Source organism: Vanessa tameamea, chromosome 5 (assembly GCF_037043105.1).
Source record: "Vanessa tameamea isolate UH-Manoa-2023 chromosome 5, ilVanTame1 primary haplotype, whole genome shotgun sequence".
Taxonomy (NCBI): domain Eukaryota; kingdom Metazoa; phylum Arthropoda; class Insecta; order Lepidoptera; family Nymphalidae; genus Vanessa; species Vanessa tameamea.
The window spans coordinates 9,730,725-9,741,401 of record NC_087313.1 but is presented as its reverse complement, the minus strand read 5'-3'; positions in this window follow the sequence as shown (position 1 = coordinate 9,741,401).

Below are 10,677 nucleotides of genomic sequence, written 5' to 3'. Positions count from 1 at the left end.
TTTTAAATCTTATAACAATATAATTAGGGCCAGTCTTAGCATTCATCGGGCCGGCTTTGATTTGACGTTTTCAATATTTAAACGTGTCAAAGCATTTTTAAACAAATAGGTAATAATAAGAACTCAAAACATGAACGTATTTATTTTAAAAATCATTGTAATATAAAATTCCGTTTAAATTATTTCTATTGTTGTTGTTGTTATTTCTATTGTTGTTTTGTTTTGAATTTTAAATCAGTTGATGCTAGCTAATGCCTGCGTATGCGTAACTGCTGGTTTGCAAAAAGGTTGTTACATGTTTTGACTATACACATTAATAGTCAGTATGACAATTAGTACAGGGTTCGAAACAAAGACCGAAACTGGTGCAAGATTCTAGCTGGCGTAAAAAGAGAAGTGTAAGATACACTTCTCTTATTAAAAGGTTATCCTACGAGATAAGTTAATTAAATAAGCTTTCGGTGTAATTAGATGATGTTATAAGTTAAACTCGTTCGACTCAGAATATTATTATTATTTCTATAAATTATAATATTTTTTATCGGTTTTTATATAAAGTTTTTGTTTAATGTTCAGTACTTGTTCATAAACTTAATGTCATGACTGATTAAAAAATGCCCAAACCACAGCGCTAAATAAAGAAAAAATAAACAAATCCTTTACTGATGGGGATAAAAAGGGGGGAAGAATAAGGGAAGTACCGTTATATTTTAAATTAGAGACATAGAAATGTATTCTCTTCAAATGAAGATCAAAATAGGGTTTTATGAAGATTCAATCTTGAACGTGTAATGGGTTATTTCGTAGAATTCCTCTGTATTTGCGAACACATCTGTGAATTGCGACATATAAAATCACTTCTCTTGTCTCCATCGAGAATAACCTACTGCCAGTCGGAATCAGTCAGAAAAACACAATTCATTCTTGCAAAAGTAAATTGATACTATTCGAATGATGATATTTGAAAACTACTTCAATTTAGAAAGATTAATTATTTCCTTCATACTACTAACTTTGAAATACTAATAAGAATACAAATGACTATATAACATTGGCTGCGATTTAGTTCAGCCTGTAGCTTTTAAGCTTTTAATGGCATCGAAACTTTCATGCGTCGGAAACAAAGTAATGTTAAAAATGTTTCTGCATATAAATATTAAATTTTATATCCAATATGCCAGGCCCAGTGGTTAGAACGCGTGCATCTTAACCGATGATAACGGGTTCAAACTCAAGCAAGCACCACTAAATTTTCATGTGCTTAGTTTGCGTGAGGAAACCTGCATGCCCAATTTCAACGAAATTCTGCCACATGTGTATCCACCAAGCCGTATTGGTGCGGCGTGGTGGAATATGCTCCAAACCTTGTCCTCAAAGGGAGAGGAGGCCTTAGCCCAGCAGTAGAAAATTTACACTGTTACTGTTGTATATAAAATATTGTATAGTATGATGTATATCTGTATAACTACTTCAAACATCTTTTATTAATTTTAAAACGTTTTATTGTTTGTTATTGTAGTCATGTAAGTCACATTTAATTTAAATACTTAATATAATTAGATATTGTGATATGTGGGTTTCAGAAACTGCTATATGTGAATTTAAAACAATTGCAAAATAACCGAGAGTGCATTTTAAAACCTGATTAAGATTCCATTGTTTGAATCGAAAATGTCAAGTAGACTAGTTAATAATATCTGTGTTAATATTTGCTACAAGCCAATGATGTTGACCTAATATAAAATGGTTTTATTTACAATTGTACACAATCCCACCCCGTGAAATATGTTAGGAATATGTCAAATTATTAAAAAGTAGAAAATTGTCTATGACAAAATCTTGAGGTCATGGATTATTATTAGTTTTCAGATTAAAATCAGCAGAAAATTTTGTTTTTTGTTCTTTCAATTGTTAAAATTATTATATGCCATATCAATGCTAATTAAGTCAGATTAATTAGATTTAAATCTCAGATTAATTAGATAAGTAGAAGATTTCGTATTTTATTAAATTTTGTTTGAGTTTTAATCGCGACCGAAACCAAAAGTTTTATATTTCGACGGAGACTCATCTCGTGAAATGCAATTCGTCATGTAAAATTATATGATTGCGGTTAAAATCGATATTAAATATTCAAAACGAATAGAATTCATCGCGAAAGTTTAAAGTGTATGATTCAAATATATTATAAGTACATAAGAAATATATAGTGTCAGACAAGAACATTTTACGAAAATGATTTCAATCTATTAAGTTTAGAAAATACCAATCAATTACAAATTTTAGAGATGTGCCGATTATAAGTTTGGCCGACTAGCCGTCTAACGAAGTAGTCAGTTGTACAGAGACCGACTAGTCGGTCTACTAATCAGCCTCTTTTGTTTTGTACGGGTCAGAACGGTGTTTTTGTGTAAAAAATAGTGTTATTGTTTTAGTGAAATTAATAAAATAAGTAAAGGAGCATATGATGATAATTAAAATAAAGCTCAAGAGCTTAAGAGAATTAAAATTTCCATTTTTTTTTGACCAATTAGATATGTAAAGTCAAATATAACGGGAAACAAATGGTAATTTGCCTAAAATTATTTTAATTGTAATAATGTAATTCCTCCTATTTACACTTTATCAAGGAATATATATCAAAAGAAACTAGTTATTCGGCACTCTTAACCGAATAGTCACCGACTACGAATGCGGCCGGATAGTCGGCTTTACCGACTCGTCGCCGACTAGTAGGAATATATTTTTAAGTTCCATAAACAAACGATCCATTGTGTATCAAGTATATATAGAAACCTTTCTTCAAAAAGGATTTCATTAAATTTTAATAGCATTATGTAAAGCTAAAACAGTTTAGATATAATCTTTAAACGATTAAAAAATAAACAAGATATCATCATTAAACGAAAAAAAATGAAAAATAATATCCTTTGTTTAAAAAAAAATGAACTATTCTATATTTAAATCGATACATGTAAAAAAAGAACAAGGATGTCGTTATATGACAAAATTAAAATATTACACATAGCCTTATAGTTTTTACTTAGAGATAATTAAAATATTTTAGCACAATTTTACCACATTTAAAATACCACCACCTCGTTTAACCAATTCCTAGTAGAAATCCCATGAATGAAGCTTCCATATTCAGTAAACTGTACTTAATACTTATTGCATAAAACCATCACTTCGAAATTGTGTATGCGTGCTTCTAGTTTTCTCTCTCGTCTAATTTACTTCCCTAACATTACTCAATTTATTTAAATATCTAATTACTGCCTTATAATCAAGTGCACTTAAAGATTTCTCACTACACTATAGTTCCATTGGTTTGATTTTTATTACAGCGTCCTTATTCCTAATGAAATAAAATTATACTCCATATAAAATACACTTGAATAACGACAGTCCAATAAAACTCTAGTGCTAATATCGAGTACGTATACGCGTAAAGGCGTCGAGATATGATATCTGAGCATAACATATTAATATGTAAAAAACAATATGCTTTATTGTAAATGTAGGATTATTTGTCACCGTGAAACATTTTTAAACATTCGATTCAATGAACCTAATGAAGTCGAACGGACTACTTCATAGCCTAATACAAGTTATTTTCTTAAACGAGCATTTATTTAGAGAGATACTGTGTTGCCAGAGTTGATATTTACTTATCGTTTTATAGCAATTAATAATTAGTTAAATTATTTCGAGTATTGAGTCCACATAAACATACTTCAATCAAAATCATTTATTTTGTCTTTAATTTGTTCCGAGTGAGGGCAGAATCGAAATATTTTTTTTTAATAATTTTCAGTCAATGTCATTTTACCATCATACGGATTTTATTTGTAACAATCATATAAAAAAAAAATAGATTTTAATTAATGAAGTCAAGGCCAAGACAAGTATGTTTTGGCCTTATGGTGCCTTTCCCTTTTCCTTGAGGAAACAATAAGACAATAAGACAAAAAAAAGAAATACGAACCAAGCTATTAGCGACTGCAATTATATTATTTACTATTATTTGCAAGGATATATTAAGAAATGTATAATTATCTCTTTCAATGACAGTTTGTGTGGTTGTGCAGAATTTGGTTTCATTACCCCAGGAGGGTACCATAAGCGACTGCGGTGGAGAATCCCTCCCTGGGCATCCATGCTCAGGACGTACAACTGAGCGGGGATGCCCAAGCTACCCTCCGAATTCAGGGGGGGATTATCCGCTCGCCACTGTTCGTGGCAAGCGGTGCAGGCATCATAAGGCAACCCCCACCACCTACACTGTGGACTTCTGCAACATAAGGGGACTCAACTCCAACTTGTACGCCGTTCACTTTCACCTTGAGACGGCGAAGCCGGCCTTGCTCTTTCTTACCGAGACCCAGATATCCTCTCCTGCCGATACGACTTTTCTTTCTTACCCCGGGTACAAATTGGAACATTCCTTTGTACCACGAGCTGGGGTGTGCGTTTACGTCAGAGATGATATCTGCTCTCAACGCCTCGACAGCCTTGAAGGACAGGACCTATCGATTATCTGGCTGCGTGTAGACTTCGACGACCATCCGCGAATCTACGCGTGCCTTTATAGGTCCCATAGCGGTAATGCCAAAACCGACCGACTAGTTGAGCACGTCCAAATGGCTACAGATTCCGTGCTGCAGCAGATCCCATCCGCAGAGATCGTAATTCTTGGCGATTTTAATGCCCACCATGCCGAATGGCTTGGATCACGCACTACCGATCATGCGATTAGATCTGTTCTCGACTTCGCTTTAGCATATTATTTGACACAACTGGTCACCTCGCCAACGCGAATACCGGACGTGGAGGATCATATACCTTCCCTGTTGGACCTTCTGCTGACTTCCCATCCGGATGGCTACCAGGTTATCGTCGATCTGGGCTCGTCGGACCACTGTCTCGTCCGGAGTACAGTGCCGGTTGCGCGGTACTCACGACCTCGTTTCGTGGGCTGCCGCCGAGTGTGGCACTACAAGTCAGCAGATTGGGATGGGATGTGGTCCTTCTTTGCATCCTACCCATGGGGTAGGGGGCAGGTTTGTTTCTCGCCGGATGATCCGAGCGTTGTTGCTGACTCTGTCGCCGATGTGGTACTTCATGGTATGGAACTGTTCATTCCGTATTCTGCGGTCCCCATCGATAGCAAGTCCCAGCCCTGGTTTGGTCGTTTCTGCAAAACGGCTTCATGCCGGTGCCGGAGGTTAAATTCCGGCAAAGTGCAGTTCGTAAAGCACTTCTTTCCTTGGATATTCATCAGTCGAGTGAATCCGATGGCATCCCTCCAATCGTGCTACGGACTTGTGCTCCTGAGTTGGCGCCGGTCTTAACTCGTCTTTTCCGGCAATCCTATGCATTTGGCGTCGTCCCGAACTCCTGGAAGACTCCTTTGGTGCATCCGATCCCTAAAAAGGGCAACCGCTCAGACCCGTCCAATTATTCTATTCTATTACTCCTTGTTCTCCAAGGTAATGGAGTCCATTATAAACTGCCAGCTCCTGCGGTACCTAGAGGAGTACCAGCTGATTAGCGACCGCCAGTACGGTTTCCGTCGGGGTCGCTCAGCCGGTGATCTGCTAGTTTACCTGACTCATAAATGGGCGGAAGCAGCTGAGAGAATGGTGGAGGCATTAGCAGCCAGTCTGGATATAGCGAAGGCCTTCGATAGCGTGTGGCACAAAGCGCTTCTTTCGAAGCTTCCTTCCTATGGGCTTCCCGGGAAATTATACAATTGGCTGACCTATTTTTTGGCAAATCGGAGCATCAAAGTCGTTGTCGACGGTGCATGCTCTTTTATTGTTCAGCAAATTATTTATGCAAATAAATAATTTGCTGAACATTGTTCCTCTTCTAATTAGAAAATTATGTAGCTTGGTGAAATTTAATGTACTGCTAATATCCCGTACAATGTATTATCAATCTTTGTGTTACCATTAAACTAGTTTAATATATATTAGATATATAATATATACAACCGATTTTGAAGCAAGCAAAAATATTCGACACTTTCCAATTCATTTTTAAATTTAATTACATGAGTCATTATAGAAAAAATTGTAAAAGTTATGGAAATCAAAAACTATCATGCATATTGCAGCACTTCACTTTAATTCATGTGTATAAACATGGAATATAATGCACATAGCAAATACATGATTCGACCTAAATGCCTGTTTATAAATGGAGAAACACAAAATATGTATATATTTTTGTTTGTCTCCAAATTTGGACCGCATGCGAGGAAAGTAGATTAATATACATTACGCATGCCACATTTGCAATATTCTTTATTCACAAAGACTCTTGCCAGCACTACTCAATCATTGTATTACAGAGTTAAATTAAATTGAAAGTTACTCCCAGTTCGGAATGCAGATATTGGTCTGTAGCTAATCTTTTCCGACAATCAAGTTACATAGGTCAAATCAACAAACAATAATACTTTATAAAAAAAGATCAAATCTTAATAAACATAATACAATCATTTGAAGAATAGAACTTGTTCCAAGCTTGTATTTTAATATTTAGGCTAAGTGTATATAACTTTAATGATAGCCATGTATTTGTTTACACAATCTATTGAACCAGGACGTTGTTCATTATTTGGAAATAATTGGATTAAAGCCAGCAGCAATATTTGCTTTTAGCTAATTATGTTTTATCCGTAGTAATCTAAATTTGGTCCACATTTTTTACCATAAACTTACTTTAATTTGTAGGAAACAAATTTCCTAAGCAATTTTTTTATATTAAACGCTTACAATAAAAGAAAAAAGCAAGTAGTTCATGAGATATATCCTCAATATACATAATTATTTTCATAGCAATTATATATCTATTATAAATAATACATTTGTAGGGTTATATAGTTTTTATTTATTTATTTATGTAATTTACAACATCCACTGGCTCACAGTTGCCCGTGCCTTTTTTTATTTTACTATTTCATTTTACTTTTATACATTTTGGCGTTTTATATTTTTACTAAATATCAGCAGATCTTCGCTGTACTTCAAGCTTGTCGTCTTATTGGAAGACGTTGGCCACACTGACTTTTTTTTCATTTTAAAATAATATATACATAATCTATAACAAATAATATACTAATAAATAACATATAAGTAATTCTTTTAATGCTCCGGGCTCGATCAGAGAGAGTGCAGACTCGGCCAGTCTGATGTCACGTTTATGTATAGATGTCTTGAGGCTGTGCTCTAGGATGGTCGTTTCTGAAGCACCCGCCGCTCGGCCGATGACTCTGCCGATAGCGTCGTCACCATCGCCCGTGTATACGGAGCCTCACATTCTTCGACTGGACTATGATAACGTCGCTGTAGGTCTGTCCCTGAGATTCGTGGATGGTCATGACGCCTGACCCTTCACCTTTTCTGTATCCCTGGTCCATAAGGAGTTTCTTTACCTACTGCGAATGGACCAGATATAGGGTTTTGGTTTGGTCCGATGGTATGTTGGCGTCAGTGAATCTCTAAATTTTGAGGGAGTGGAAGATAGATTTTGCAAAGTAGATGTTACAGTAGACCTCGCTAATGGCGTATGCGACGTCCGGGGGTTTCGGTGCGTACAGGATAACTCACGGGTAATGTTTGTTGTCAGGTTTGGCTGGCAGTACCTCATTTCAAACAGTTTTTCTCTGTCGGTATAAGGCAACTGGTTGATATCTCCGATGAGGACCACCTCACTGGTTCCGGACAGCTGTGCCGCCATTACTATGGTTCCGAAGTGGTTCATTGGGGCTTCGTCGACCGTTAGTCGGTTACATTTTGTGCTCTCATTGAACCCGTTCACTAGCACGGATGCCATAGTTCGTACCCTTGCTTTATTTAATTAGCTATATTATATTTAGCTTTTTCGCCAAATCGGTGTGTCATTCAAGTCTTTGGCGGCTTCGATTGTGGAGGTGACTACAACTTCGTTATCCTCATTGAAATTTCTGACAATGTGAGTCGTCTTTCCGTATCTTGGTATCCCGTTCATCCACCATATCTGTGGCAATTCCCAGCCCACGAGACGTGCGTCAACTCCCAGACCTTCTGAGATGGACTTTGCCATCGCGAGTATCCTGTCATCTAGCATTACTCTCGTGCTTCTGGCCAAGATTACCACTGGGTCTCCTGTTGGTGTGAAGAACATCGGAAATGCGTCTTATACACAGTTAGACTTCCCTGCTGCAGGAGACCATACGCTAGCCGCGTACAGGACGATGGGCTCTATAACCTTGGCCCATTGTTGCCATTTTTGTAATAGCGAATCGAGGATGAGGTTCCAGAAGGTCGGTCCGCCAATGGATCCTTGGACACATCCCTTCATGGTTCCCTTCTCGCTGGTTGCTCTGACATAGGTAACTATTATCCTCCGATCCTGTAGGTAGGATGCCACCAAGGCATACAAATTGCGTGGCCAATGTTTGCGCACCATCTGTTTCTTAAGGGCTGGCAACCATGCATTGTCAAAAGCGCCCTCTATATCGAGTGATACCAGAAGTACTAATTTATTTTATCTTACTTCCACCTGGATATAGTCGAGTAGGTCGTAGAGAGCATCTTCCGTTCCTCGCTGTGGCATAAATCCATATTGACTCGGGTGCAAAGTGGGAAGTAGGCACCATAAGTTTTTCTACTATCTTATCGAGGATTTGTAATAATCCGATTGGTCTGTAGGACTTAGGGTGGGTGTAATCCTGTTTTCCTGGTTTGCGAAGAATGCATACATGCAGCTTGCCACTGTTTGGGGAAAAACGATAGCGTTACGCATTTGTTTGCTAATGCTAAGAATACTTCCCTGTTACAATTTATTGCTGCGGTGCATATATCGGCCGTTAGCCCATCCGGACATGGAGCATTCTTTGGATTGAGACTCGAGAGAACCAATTGCAGGTCCGCGGTTGTGAAAGGTTCGATAGATCTATGAGAGTCATCTGGATAAAATGTTTCCGCGAGAAGCTTGGCTGACTGATCTGGCGACAGTGTTTCATCAGCTGAGTCCCTCAGCAGCATGTCGTCCCGTCTTTTCGAGGTCTTCCTTATCACTCTGTAGACACCGTCCCAGACGCTTTCTCGGTCCTGGGTCGAACAAAACTCTTTCCAGCTTTGAGTAGGTGCTTCGCAGGCTTTCCTCTTATAATTTTCCCTGGCCTGTACTTACTCTTCGACTGTGAGTTGCTTCCTATTGGGTGCAGCATTACGTATTCGGCGTTTTTTCAAAGATCTTCTAGGACGGCTGACCACCATGGTGGTCTAGGATTGCCTTTCCACGCCTTTAGTTTCGGGATCGTGTCTTCACACGAACCGTAGATAATCGATGTGTAGATGTTTAAAATCTCCTCCAGTTCCTCAGATCTTGTGAAGCTCGAGACACGTTCCAGTGTGATTCCACTGTCAGCGAGCTTAGTTCTGAAAATAGTGGAGAAGTCCGACCACTTTGCCTTCTTGGTATTATATCTGTGCAAGGGTACTAGGGCTTTCTCTAAGCGCAGGTAGAAAGTAATCACATCAGATGTAATGAGACTTCTATCCACTGTCCAATCCTCCACTTTGTCTACCAGGGATTGGCACCAGCCAATTGCGCTGCAAAAGCCAGCTGCGTGGACGTGACGCTGACCACAGCGTCACGTCCACGCAGCTCGTGTACAAGCTTTCTCCTCGATATGTTTCGAAGGTCGGTACGTTGCCGGTGTTTAGGATGTGGTGGTTCATTTCCGTGATGGAGTGGAATTCTTCTCCGCAATGGTTTTCGGAGTTGCTGCACCACCAGTGCAGCTCCAATCATTCACGTTTCCTGCCACTAGCAAGTTTTTGGTTGAGATCTTTTGAGTGGTTGTCCTAATTTGGGTTAGATAGGGGTGCAAGTCGGAAGTACAATTTAAAAAAAAAATTGACTATTCTTCGTAGAAAAATCTATAAAATAATACTTTGCTCTCCCCAGTTGCTCTTGCATTTTTGATATTTTTCCCAGTTTTTCCTCCATATTTTATTCATTGTTACATTAAAAATTATTTTTATCATTTGACCCTTTTTTAAATTATATAAAACGTCACAAAAGTGTCAATTCGCTAAAATCCGTGCCGTTAACCCATTTCACCACTTCCCATATATCGGTATTGCTAGCCCAATACATCATTTTGGCATTTTCTTTGAATTTAAATAATAAAATAAATAACATTTATTTTATCAGTGCAGTGACATAATTAGTACAATTGGATTTTATTATCTAATCTAATATATCTAATTCGTTTGCTATATTTGTCTAGAAGTCATTTCGCATCGGTTCAGATTAATTTATTAGCTGTCATCCAATAAAGCGTTAGTATTTGTATGGAAATGTCGGAAATTTATTATGACAGATTTATTTTGCCTTATAATTGGCTTTTATTAAATAAAATAATTATTCCACAATTATTTCTTTGATTTAAATATGGATATAATTCCTATTTAATTTTGGTGGTGATGCTGGCCACACTCCCGCACCTTTCAAAGTTTCAAGAACTTTCGATTTCGTTCTTTTTGCATTTTTACATCTTCGGTTTAGGGAGGCTAGAAATAACATAAAAAAAAATTATCGGCTTATCCGAAAGCCCGGGCTCAGAGGCCTAATGATGCCTTAGAGCCACCCTCAGTGCAGTACTTCTTTAGGGAA